Source organism: Corvus kubaryi, unplaced genomic scaffold (assembly GCF_017639235.1).
Source record: "Corvus kubaryi isolate FWS band 111438036 unplaced genomic scaffold, C.kubaryi_AGA036_p1.0 37209, whole genome shotgun sequence".
Lineage (NCBI taxonomy): Eukaryota > Metazoa > Chordata > Aves > Passeriformes > Corvidae > Corvus > Corvus kubaryi.
The window spans coordinates 618,299-631,417 of record NW_024581060.1 but is presented as its reverse complement, the minus strand read 5'-3'; the positions used below and the strand labels follow the sequence as shown (position 1 = coordinate 631,417).

Here is a 13,119-nt window from a genome sequence, read left to right as displayed (position 1 = left end):
GAAGAACCTTTTCTGAACTCAGCCTGGTTTCTCATTTAATGTATTTTTTGCCATTTTTAGTTTCTATGGTGGAGAAAGAAAAGCACTTTCAGCCTATCTTGAGAAATCAAAAGGCTGTCAGTGCATGATCTGACACCTCTTACTGCTTTTGGTTTTCACACCGGATTGGCTCCTCAGATTTCTGCCTGACCTGTGGACACCAGAACTTTTGCTGGTCTAAAGCACAGTTCCTGCTCTCAAGGCATGCTCTGATGAGCTGGCTGACTGACCCCTTTCCTGGGCAGAAGCCAAAGACCAGCTCCCAGGACTGAGCACCAGCCTTCTCAGAGCCAGACATGCAGGCAAGGAGTCCTAGACCAAAATGCCAAATGAATGCTTACGTGGGACCTGAAGGAAACTCTTGGGAGTGAGCAGCTTCCACGTTTGAAAAGGTGAGTCAGAATTTATCTTAACCAATGATTTTATTTCCTTCCACCTCCCTGTTACCATCCTCCTGGGCAAGACTGGAGTTTTATTTTCCCTGTCTGTGCAAAGTCACGTTTTTGGCAGCTCCAAACGAAGGCTGATGAAGAAACAGCACCTCTGGAAGCATCTCCCCTCATCAGGTCTAGAGAGTCCTTACATTCATAGCAGGGAATATTTCTAAGTAACACTGTACAATGAATGCTGGTATTTCCATCTGCAGTACTGATCCCCTTGCGTGATCTGAAATACCTGACGGCTGCAAACCAGTACTCCTCTTTCTACCAGAAGGATTTTCTGTCATTTCCAACATCTCTCATTCTCTGGAATTAATTTTATCTTTCTACAGTGTAAGAAGTGGACTGATAAACTCCAGACTTTGTGACAGGCTCCTCACAAACACATTCTTGTGTTAACACACTGAGGTGTCTCAAAGATGTGATCACAAGTAACACACTTCCTCAGTCCCTGAGCCAAGTCTCACGGGAGTACATATTTTAAAAGACAAAAACACGTGAAAAACTTGGATAGACCATGTTTCTACAATGAAAATATTGACTTCATGACTTCCTTTTGAACACCTTCAGGTTGCTGGGGAGAGGAGATAGGTCATCCTCCCAGGAAATGGCAGCTGGACCATCAGATACTGCTGAGTCAAGCTCAAGAGATCACCCTCAGGGTGAGTATGAAAACCAGGGACCATCGTGAGCAAAGCTACAACAGTTACCACTGCTCATGATCATGGAGGAAATGAAATAAAACCTTGCAGGATTTCAATAAAGGTTCCTTCCCTATCCAAAAAAATCCACCCCAAAAACAACCCAACAAAACCAGCATGGGCCTTGGATCAAACCAAAAACATCCTGACATGTATCACTGTGAGCAGATCTTGCTCTCCATGAAGACTGAAGAGGTTGCAATAAAGACAACATATTTGGCACACTCCAGGAACAGGATACCCAGGCTGAGAGAAATGGAGAGATGAAAGGGCTTAAAATAAAAGCCAAATAAAATAATCTGCTAAATCTGCTGAGTCTGCTAAAGGAAGACCCTTAACAGACTGAGTTTTCTCAGTACAGACATGTTTACTGATGAGCTGGGACTTACAGCTCCGTGGCTGCCATTTCTGTAGTGAGGGGGGTGAGCACTCCAGCCCTGCAAATCCTCCTTGGGAAGATGGGGCTCGGCTGCTGCTCGACTGTAAGTCCACACACTGTTGAAAAATCAGAGCTGCTTTTAAGACTGGTATTGATTAGTTTCTTAGAAACCCCTGCCCACTCAAATAGGAAGGTAACAGTGCCAAACCTAAAGCCTTTCCATGCAGGGCAACATGGAATCGTGGAATGGTTTGGGTCAGACGGGATGGGATCTCAAGGATCCTCTTGTTCCAACCCCCTTGACACAGGCAGGGATTCACAGCACACAGAGGATCCTGGGCTGCTCCTCCCCAGACAGTACCATGTTCAAGGCTTGGAGCCAAGGCCTGGGCTGCCTCCCATTGCCAGGGACAGCGAGTGGCCCACCATGAACACAGGATGATATGGCACAGATTTAGCTAATCATACAAATCCCCTGTGATAACAGCTGGGGTTAAGGAAGCTTCACTGTGCTCCAGAATTATTTCAGCAAATCCTTCATGGCTGGTCCTACTGCTGAAGTCACTTTGAGGTTCTGCCTCTGAGGTGAGCAATGCCCGTGTCCCACATCCCAGTGTGAAAGATGCCACCAACACCATTGCTCTCCACAAGTGTTCTGAAGGAGTTTTGGGAAAAGCTGCAGATCTCTGTTCCTGGGTGTTAAGCAGAGACATTTCTGACCTGTACCACCACTGTACCTCCATGGAGCTCTCCCAAACTCACTGTAACAAAACTTAACACAGAGACTGGCTTTTTGGGCAGGTAAGGTGCCTGTTACATATAGAAAAGCAAAGGACTGATGGACTTCAGTGCCATATGGGAAGAACATGCCAAAGCAAGGAATTGAATCTTTGTGCTTAAGGCTGCTGTTTCTAACACTGAACCAGCTGTGTTACAGCTACTTTGTGTCAGCAGGACTCCCATAGCTAAAAGTTAAAGTCTCCTGACTTTAGAAGAGGAATGGCCTGGGTTGCAGATTGGCACAGCAGTGTACCCAATCCACTGAGGACATCTGCAAGTACAGAAGGTTTATCACAAATGGGGGGCTCTGTAGCCTGATCCCAGCATGTTCTGATCATACCCTGACACCCTGGTGACTGGGAACCAGGCCATAGGCCAGTTTTGGAATCACCTGAGTTTCCTTACATGGCAATCCCAGAACACGGACAGGTGCAGGACTGTGCACCCCACACTCCTGTGCTGGGTCATGGACCCCCTCACCTGGGGACAAGCTGGAGGGTGCACCCCAAGGGCAGGCTCGATGCAGAACACCCCGCGGCTGCACTCAGCCTGCGAAGGCACAGTGGGAAGCCCAAACCGATGCAGGCAGTAAAGACAGTTTTGCAGCAATGTGGCTATTTCAGCCTGCACTGAGACACATGCCAAAGCTAAGAGCTGTTACTGAAAGCAGATGGCTTACAGGAGACCTTGAAATGGGATTCTGCCCAAGGCAATTACAAAGTCACCCATCACAAAAGCACACAATAGGATGCTTCAAAGCCTTTAAATAAGAATTTAAACAGGGCTACATTAAAAACCAGTACATGGTTTCCATATCACACCTAGACAGGCAAGTACAGCCCCCCTTGCAGAGTCAGCCACGGCTGCTCTCCCAGACAGCAGTTACATATGTGATGTATGTGGCCCCAGAATGGGCTCCAGTGCGTACACTCTTCATGGGTCTCTGGTTGACACCCAGTAGATACATGTATATATAAAATGTTTAATCAACCTTATACTTAATTCTCTACTGGACTCTATTAAAAAATAAACTCTTTATGGGATGAAAGATATGGGAGGACAATGTATTCCTATGTCCCTATGCAAGGGGAAACAGGAGGCAATCCAGAAGGAAAGGACGACTTCCAGTTGTGTCTCTATTGGAAATCTCACGACAGACTGTGCAGTGATGCTGCAAGCAGGATGCGAGAATTCCTCAAAGAAAATTTTGCATTAACTATTTCTAGTAATGTAAGTTTGATAAAGTTTCAGCAGAACATCCTCAGGAGACCACAAACAGGGAAAGGCAGCTTGAGGGGGAATAAAAAACCAGAGGGATGGTAATTAGGGGACACAACAGAAATGTAAATGAGGAAAACCTTGGAAAGAGAGGGGAAGGAGATGATCCAATCCCTTAAAGTACCCTGTATCTCACAAAGGAGGAGGGTGATTTCCAGGGAGAGACGCACGGGCAAGGGTTTCCACTGAAATGGCAGGGAGGGAGATGAGAGCTCAGGGAGCCGAGGAGAACAAACCAGTCCAGAAGAAAAGGCGAGGGACAAAATCACCACTCTCTAATGAGCTAAATACTGAGGCGTGGGGGATGATGATGGTTACATACACCTAGAATTGCATTTTCCTTCTGCTTTCCTTCTGTAACCAATCCTAACAATTAAAAGGAATGCTTAGCAATATCCCTTGGGAAAACACACTGGATGAAAACTCACCCTCAAGCCTCACATGGCATCAAAGCAATCGCTGAGCATGTTCCTGGGGTGCCTAAAGTGCTCTCTTTCCTCATCCAGCACAAAAGAATGACCTTCCATGGAGTTAAGTATTTCTTACCTTCCTGGGGTCCAGCGCCAACACAGACATGTCCCTACTGACAGAGGGTGGACATGACTCCAGTCACACTCAAGGCTGAATCTTTCATAGATCCCTGTCCCTGGCATCCATACAGCCAATCTTCCCAAACCTTCCAAACAGAACTCTCTCCGCCCTCCTGAACCTGCCCTCTCAGAGAAGGCAAGGTGAAACGATCCCTTTAATGTGTATACATATATATATGAAAATAAAAATCTACCCTTAGACTGACAAAACTCAGGGTCTCTCTGCCATGCAGCACAGCCAGACTCCCCTCCAACACTTCCAGCAGCTGATTGTTTTTGTGGAAACAAAGGACAGATGAGAAACAGTTCCTACTGATCTGCCCCATCTGCTAAAAAAATGAGAAAGATAAAATCTCCAAACCCTCAGGGTATGGAGCAGAGCCACAAAACCTGGATTTACCCCTGTTAGAGCGGAAGAGGAGTCGGTCTCTGCTGCTTGGAGCACTGAGACAGAGATAATCCAGCCCTGATAGAAGGAAAGAGGGATGTCTGGAAGAGTGAAGGGAGAGGCTGTGCCATTCCTCCTGGTGCCTGGCCCTGGCGTGCTCCAGCCCAATCAAGGCAAAGGGCTGCCCAGGAGAAGAGCTCCCACAAACTCACTGTACCCCAAGGGAATGCTCTGCTAAGGCAGGAAACAAGCATCTTTGTTTTATTTTCTCACTCCTGTAGAAAGATATTAATTGGTCTATTTCTTAGGAAAAAGAAAGGAAATTGCTACAGAGCAACATGTCAAGAGAAACCAGAAGAGCCAGGCTCACCGAGGATGGGTATTAATTACTGCTTGCTATTTTTATCCTGCGTATAACTCTGGTCTCGTCTGTGACTTAAGAAGCTAAAATCCCAGGATTCAAAACCATGTATCTACTCAAATAGGAGAAATATCCTCTACTGGGTACAAAGTCTGGATACAGAAAAATTCTAACATGTTCATCAAGATTATACTCAATTTTAATAACAAAAGAAAGAGCAGTCTAGACGTGGATAGAAATATTAGCTCAGGAGAATTACTCCCAGAGAGGAAAAATCACTATCCAGTTCCTGCAGGAAATCCTGAACAGATTGCTGTTAATTATGTAAAGCAAAAGTTGTTAGGCTGCTTTACATTCCTGAAGGGCCAAAAGTTTGGACAACTAAAAAATATACTGTGAGGCCCTTCACTGTTTTCTGTACAACACACGGTAGATGCCAATAAAAAAACCCCAAACCATGACCACAAGCAACCAAAAGTCCATCCTGCAGCTTTGCAAGTATGTTCAGTGTCTGCCAAGGAGCTAATGAAAACAAGGCACTCTTACAGACTGTATCTGCTTGACATTCAAGTACCTGATGGACATTTTGTACAGCTTATAAAGCCATAAAATACCACAGGGCATTTACAGATTTTCCAGCAGACAACAATATGAAATAACTGAGCAGCTCCAGAACACACCAAGTCCTCTGGTCAGGCACAAGGTAACGCTGAACAGATACTACCACACACACACACACACACACAAACACAACTAACGCAACTGGAGACTGCCAGCAGTGCACAAGACGAGACCAAAGCTCACGGTGATGGAAAAGGAGCTGAGATTCAAAAGCCATCCCTCAGCCCCACCATAATGCTGGAACAACAGTGGGACTGCCCAGATCTACAGTGCAGGGCTTGGACAATGCCCAATGGAAACAAGTTCTGCCTGCCCTCTCCAGGCACAGCAATTCGCCATCAAGTGAGCTGCTACCTCCTGCCATGCTGGGGACACGTGGCATTGTGCAGCCACCCAAAGCCCTCCAGTCTGGGGCTGTGGAAATGACAACATGGACTTCACCTCTGGAGTCACATGGCAAACCAGGAGGTCGGCCAGCTGTCATGGCTTACTCCACTCGTGGTAGGAGTTAAGGGCTACAGGTGAGCAGCAAGGTGGTAGCTTTGCTGGTTAGAACTGATACCTGCTGCCCATTAGTGGCCAGTATCTGCTAGATAATGTCAACTGCACATAACAAGAGGTACAGCAGGTATTCAGCTACAGGAAAAAAATTGACATTTTACATTCTGCACACAAGGACAGAAATATGGCTAGGACCAAAACCTGAAAGATCTAAACTTCTATCACCTAGGGAGCTACATAGGAACCATGTATTACACACTGTTACTGAACTAGGAACCACTCCTGACACAGATATAAAGGAACAACAATCACAACACTTGGTGGCTGATGGCCCTTTACCACATCAGCAGGTTACAGTACTTCACTTGCAGCTGATACTCTAACAGACACCACACCTGAAAACATTCTTCAATGATGCTGTACTACCTCAAGAGTTATTTTCTGTAAGAGTCTGACTAAAAACTTAGGACACCAGCTGATGATAAGAATGTCTCCCTGGTCTTTTTGAAGGCAGGCACAGAAACTTTGAGCTGAAATCATACAACTGCAATCAGCACTGCTCAGCCCAAAGGCAGCAGCACACAGCTCCTTGGTCAGCGCTGCCTCACACTGACCTGCTACCAACAAAAAACAGGGAGTTGGGCACCTGCCAGGTACTTCTCACCAATTTCACAGGTCTGGAGAGCTGGCGTATGCACACACAGAATCACAGAATGGCCTGGGTTGGGATGGACCTTAAAGTTCATCCGGTTCCACCCCCTGCCATGGGCAGGGACACCTCCCACTATCCCAGCTTGCTCCAAGCCCTGTCCAACCTGGCCTTGGACACTTCCAGGGATCCGGGGGCAGCCACAGCTTCTCTGGGCAACAAAACATGTTTTGAAATAATGTAACTTTTAATATAATCTTGTTGCTTTTTATAAAATATACCACTAACCAAAAACTCTTTAAAAATGTTCAAGACAATAGATTTTGCTACTGAAGTGTAAGACAACTCAGGAATTCATGATTTACAATTTTAATAAAACCCATGCCACCTCAAGCACCCTATTTTCAGTGACATCAGCACAGATCAAGAACTGTTAGCCATGGCCAACACAACAGGGGGAGGTGGGACTGGGGCTGCCCAGCTGCCACACGTGTCATTAAATCCACAGCACTGCCCAAGAGCCAGCAGATGCTCTCTGAGCACAGAAGGGAAAGGCAGAAAAGAAGATTGAACACTACATAATGATTACTTTTACATTGACAGAATTTTTCTTCTCTTTGGTAGCTTGCCAGTAGAGAAGGTGAGATGTCAAAATGATGGGGTTAAAGTGCAGCAATACCAGGCTGAAATCAGTCAAAGCTCCTTAATCTCAGAATAGTCAGGCACCGGAGTGGATTGCTGAGGAAAGTCAGAATCACCATCACTGGAAATCTTAGAACACCTTAGAGAAACCGCTAGGAAACATTATGTATAGGTGATCCTTCAAGGTCACTTCTAGAAACACTGAAACCACAAGACTTTCTCCATAGGCACTTCTCTGATCACACAGCCACTGCACAATTTTAACGGACTGTGCATCTAAGATTTGCTGTAACAAGACAAAGAAAAAATAAAAGCAACCACAGCGTACAGTCAGCGTACAGAGAGCAGCAGTCTCTCGGCTGCATGAATAAGTCACTCAACTTATTTTTAGAAAGTGGAATTGGTACAACTTCCTCCTCGGTCCACATCAGACTCCATCAGCTCTTCTGCCTGCTCACTACGCCTTCACTTAACTAACGAGTATAGAGCAGAGATTTCTCCTACCTTATGTGTGCCAGCTGGGCAGGAAAGGCAAACGTGGGGAGGGAGGGGCCCTGCGGCAGTGACCGCAGGGAGAGAGCACTGCTGGGAGATGCCCAACATGCTGCAGAGTCCCCCCAGTGCGTTCAGCCCGAGCTCGGGTAGCCACCCTCACCCTGAGCCATCACCTCTCAGAGCAGCTGGTTTCAGGGACATTCAGCTGCACTGTGGGGGTGTTTTGTGCCACCAGGAGCCAGAGCTAAGCCCGGGTTCCTGCCCCGAAGTGCTGCTCGTCTGTGTCCCCCACGGTGTGTGCAGCCCAGCCCGGCCGCCTGGCCTGGCCTGGCCTCCCCACAGCTGCAGGGACACAGGGAGGGCAGGCAGGCCCTGGCAGCGGCCCAGGGAGGCTCCCACAGACAGGAGGGAGCGAGGGGGAACAGGGAACACAGGCTGCCCTCCCGCTCACTGCAGACACAGCTGGACGCGCATCCCACTGCTGAGGGCTCAGCGTTGGGGGAGAAGGCAGGGGCTGCTCCAAACGGGAAGGGAGGGAGGCCCAGGAGCAGGGATACCGTGCAGCAGTGGCACGGGGAGGGCAGAGTGGATGAAAGCTGGTCAGGCGCGGGTGGCAGGAGTTCCAGCACTGCCTTGTCCAGGCGGGCAACAGGGAGGTGACTGCAAGTGGCAGCCAATGGGACCATGGCTCACTCAGTGGAGCACAGCTGGGCTTCACCCTGTGCAGCCTCTGCCAACACTGAACTCGAACATCGTAAGTGTCCTCCAGCTACCCCCAGGCACGAATCCCATTTTTCATGGCAGGACCTTTTCCTGGAGTCAAACATCAGCAGCACCCTGGGGAATCAGAAGGGTGCACCTACTTCCCCCCATCCCCAAGCAAACTGCAGCAGATGTCACTCCAGCAATGGGAGAACCAAACTTGTTCCCTTGCCATGATACCCATGAGAAAGGACCCGACCCAGTGTCCAGTGAAACTGGAATTGCACGAAACTTAGTGGGCAAAGATTGAGCATCACAAATTTCCACTGGCATCTATTCCTACAGTTTCTGTTGCTGAAAACAAACCTGAGCCATGGGGAGGTTTCTGGGCTGTTCCCACTGTGGCAGTCTGGAAAACGTACAAGCTAATTGGAGCTGGGTAACTCCGAGCACATCGGCTGGGAACAGGCACCTCCAGCAGGAGTTTAGTTTCTGACTGGTGATAACACCAGTCAATTTATAACACAAACAGAAAAACTTCTGAGCAAGAAATAGAGAGGGGCAGAAGCACAAGCTGGTCCCAGGGAAAAAACAGTCCTGCCCTGAACTCCCATGTCAGCTCCCTTGTGTTGGCAATGGCCACATCGATTCTGCTCTGTTTCCTTATCTCCAGTGACCTGTTACCAACCAGACAGTGGAGCTGCAGGGGTGACTTCCCTCCTCTGATCAAGTCAGCTCTCAGGAAGCCAAGTGCTTTAGACTCCTCTACAGCAGCTCAGACATCACCCGTTCATCTGGCCTGTTGGACGAGGCTGCCACGCAAACAGCAGAGGCAGCGAAACGGACGTTCATCTTTTCCTTCAGTTCTCAGCCAAATTCTTGATTTTTTTGTTCAGGATGAGTCTGCATAAAAGTGTGAGACTCAGCCCAGAAAGAGCAGAGGCACAGACACAAACTCTGCTTAAATCCCTGCCGGAGCGGCAGAAACATTTGGTAGATGCCTGAATGAACCCTGCAGACTACAAACAGTATATCACAGTGTCTAAATGTGCTAGAGGTGGTGCATGTCAGAAACCTCGGTAAAAGAGCTCAATATTACACTGTTTTTTAAAGGGAATTGAATGAAGATAGAGATCTCTGGGAATTAAGTGTTTTCAGCACCAACCAGGCTGCAGTGATGTCCCTGTACTGATCCATCCTTCTGCTCACAATTGAAACCACCTCTGAAATGTTCTGCTAAGGGAGAGTGCCACCCAGGACAGAGCACAACTTTGCCAAGAGGAGGAGGTGCTGATCTCCAGGGCTCAGGTGCCCCCAGCAGATACCATTCTGATACCACCAGTCCAGGTCACTGTATTTGTTCACTCCAAGCCCAGTGAGACCTGGTGATATACAGGGAAGTTTTCTTGTGCTTCCTGATGCTCTCAGATTTGCACTATCAGTTTAAACGTTGTGCAAATGTTTTATAACAGCTTCAATTGGTAGATATTTAAGCTGGGTAAGAAAGCAGTTCTTTACAACTGCCTTAAACCCAGAAAAAACATTTCCTTTAGGATTAGGCTCTGTTATTCTGCAGATGAAGTGGGATGAAACGTTCATGTCCCAGCTTGGAGTGCAGGTGCTACACCAGGATGTAGTGCTGGGGTGAAGGAAGGGTCAGAGTTACAGTTCTGCTACACTGAGAGTTCAGTTGTGGAGATGATTTTTACCTTGGCATGTCTCTGAATTACAGATATGCAGGAGATTAACCACCTCACAAGAGAAGCTGACAGCCAGAGTTGCTGCTCTGTCCTCAATACAACTTCCTGCATGTCTCAGGGACCCCTCCTTGTTAGGAAACTTTTCAAACATAAATGGATGTATAAACGACTCAGAATCTGCTTGTCTCATTGCAAAAACTGAGTTTCAGTTGCAGGCAAGGAAAAGAAAAGGAGAAAAGACAGGGTGCTAGATGCAAACATTACAGCTCAGACATGAGCCCCAAACATGCCAAGGTTTAACTCAGCCTGTTGCTAGTACACTACTCCAGACTTGCAAACAGGAGCTCACCGAGCATGCCAAGACCTCTGTCACAAACACACAGTTAAAAGCACAAATATGCAAACATGTGATCTGCACTCCTTGTCACATAACAGTGCTGAGACATACCCAAAATGGGGTCATTTGGGCCCACTTATTACAACTGCTCTGCAGAAGCCCCACTAACACAGTCCTACCCTGACTGACCACAGCGCTTTAGGTGAAGTATGAATGAAAGCAGAACCCAAGTGAGAGGCAGAGGTCAGCTAGGCTGACATGCCCATGTGAGAAGAACAGAGAAACTGATCTTGGTCAGCTCAGGGAGAGGAAAAAAAGTCTTCAAATGCTTCAAACTGAGCTGCAGACATGTAAGAAGTGGAGCAATGTGGGGAGTAGGGTGTTCTCCATGTGCTCTGGAGATCAGAAAAAGAACAGGTTTAAAGTGCAAGACAAAGATTTAGATTAAACATCCTGAGAAGTCTCTCCAATGATGAGGAGGCCTAAGTGCTGGCATACATCAGCTACACAGGATGTGAAATGCCAGCAGGAAGAGCCTTAAAAGAAGAACTGTTACTCAGGAAGGGTTTAGAAGTCTATTCGACCTTAACTAGAGATGGGATACAAGGAGGACATCTCTGGAGGTCCTCAATGCATAAGGCTATGAAACAAAGTTTCAGAGTTTTCTTTAAATTAGACATAGGGCAGGGATACAGATCCCAGAGCACTCACCTCTGGACTGAAGCACAGCTACTCCATGAATAAGATCATCATTTAATACCCTAACAGCATCTTTCACTTAAAGACTCCATATTGTCCTGCAAAATTCAGCAGGTTTCCACAGAAGTGCCTCAAGAAAAGCAGATTATCAAGATGCAGAATTGTCACTTGCTAAGATGCAAATAACCAAACCAGGAGGACCAAAGCTCAGCACAACTCTCTCAAATAAAACGCACTCACACTTTAAATTAAATAAATACTTTAAATAGCTTAGAAATATCTGCATTTCCCTCGTGCCCATTGCAAGGGACTCCCTGATTTCCATCTGCATTTTCATACCATCTACTGGGCAGATCCTGAACTACCCACCAGCACATGAGGGCGGTATCCCATGGCAGCTTGTCCCAAGCTGAGCCCCCCATGAGCCAAGTTTTGTTCCCTATATTAACACCAAGCCACAGGCCAGTGCCTGAGATGAAGCACAAGGAATGAAACCACCATTCCATACTCCAAATATTCCCAGCAAACACATATGGACAACACAGTCTGGCCAGCAGAAGCTGAGAGTAAGAGGAGAGGAAGGCGAGAGGAGGAGGCCCAGCCTGCCGCAGCCATCGCTCAGGCATTGAACCGAAGTGGGAGAACATTTTCCCCCAATATTACTGGCTGCGAACTGCAGCGACCACATGGCTGTTCCCAGCCACTCAGTGCACGCTGTTTACTATAAACAACAACAGTAAACAGAAACTCAGCCAAAAAATCAAAGCCAGGGACCCCAGAGCTGGGTCTCCACATCCCAACTTTCCCCACCGAAATAATCAGTTTCATGTTCAGCTGCTGAACCTAAACAATCCGAGGCCCAAGGGAGCCAAGCTGCTCAGTGCATCCCAAACTCAAGCCACCTGTTCGGATTTGCCAGCTCTACCTTCAGTCATCCAGACTCCAAAGTGCTGCCACAGTTTTACACGGGAGCTTCAAAGAGCTTGCGGATTAAACCTGCGCGGCAGGAGCCAGCCGTCACCAGGGTTATTTTTAAACACCTCACTGTGCACGAAACGCTCAAATCTTGCCTCACTCCCAGCTCTATCCCAGCACTCGACTCGGGGCGGCTGCGAAGGAGGCGCAGCTTTTCCCCAGGCATGGTGGTTATGGGGTTTCTCTGGCTGGTCCCCGAGGTCACCCCTGACACCTCCAGCAGCAGGATCTCATGGGGGTCATGCTCGGAGCACCAGGGACCAGCTCCACGCACTGGAGTGACAACGGGGTGTCACCGAGCCCCGAAGGGCTCGTGAGGGAGAAGGGGCACAAAACCCCCCCGGGCACAGCCCGCAGCCGAGGGCCACCTCCTGCAAACCTCCGGCAGCTCGGTCCCGCTTCCCCTTTCCTGCCAGGAGCGTCCGGCTGATACCGAACGGCGCCGGGGAGGGGGGCGGCTCCGGCCGGTTCAAGAACCGCTCCGAGGCCTCGGGGCGAGGCGGTACCGCGGCTGCCCGAGGCCCTGCCCGGGGACACCCGGCAGAACAACAAAGCCCTGGAAGAGGCTTCCCCGGGAGGCACAGCCCGGCCGAGCAGCCGTAGGGCCGGGGAGCCCCTGGGGCGCTGCCCCGCCGCCGGGAGGGCCGGTCCCGGACGGGCACCAGCAGGTGCGGGCGGTGACAGCCGCCCCCGGCCCGGGCACCGCGCTGAGGCGGCGGCCGGGCCGCGCTAACAGGAGGGATGAGATCCGGGCTGGGCTGCGAGCCCGACCCCCGCTCGACCCCCGCCGCGCCTCCCCGCGCCGGGCCGGACCGGGCCCGGCCGAGCCGCCCGCCCCGGGC

At 49.0% G+C, this 13,119-nt stretch overlaps 1 protein-coding gene across 4 annotated transcripts in view; it reads right to left on the bottom strand.

Moving 5' to 3' along the window:
• SCMH1 (Scm polycomb group protein homolog 1) overlaps nt 1-7,987 on the bottom strand; it is a 64,504-nt gene extending 56,517 nt beyond the window's left edge. The window contains exon 1 of one of the 4 annotated variants that reach the window (XM_042022487.1): nt 7,874-7,987. The gene's annotated coding sequence lies outside the window, so the exon portion shown is untranslated. Of the gene's footprint in view, nt 1-1,569; nt 1,591-7,873 lie in introns of those variants that run through there. The other 3 variants (XM_042022491.1, XM_042022493.1, XM_042022489.1) reach the window with 3 other exon arrangements.
• Between the last annotated feature and the right edge of the window lie 5,132 nt (nt 7,988-13,119).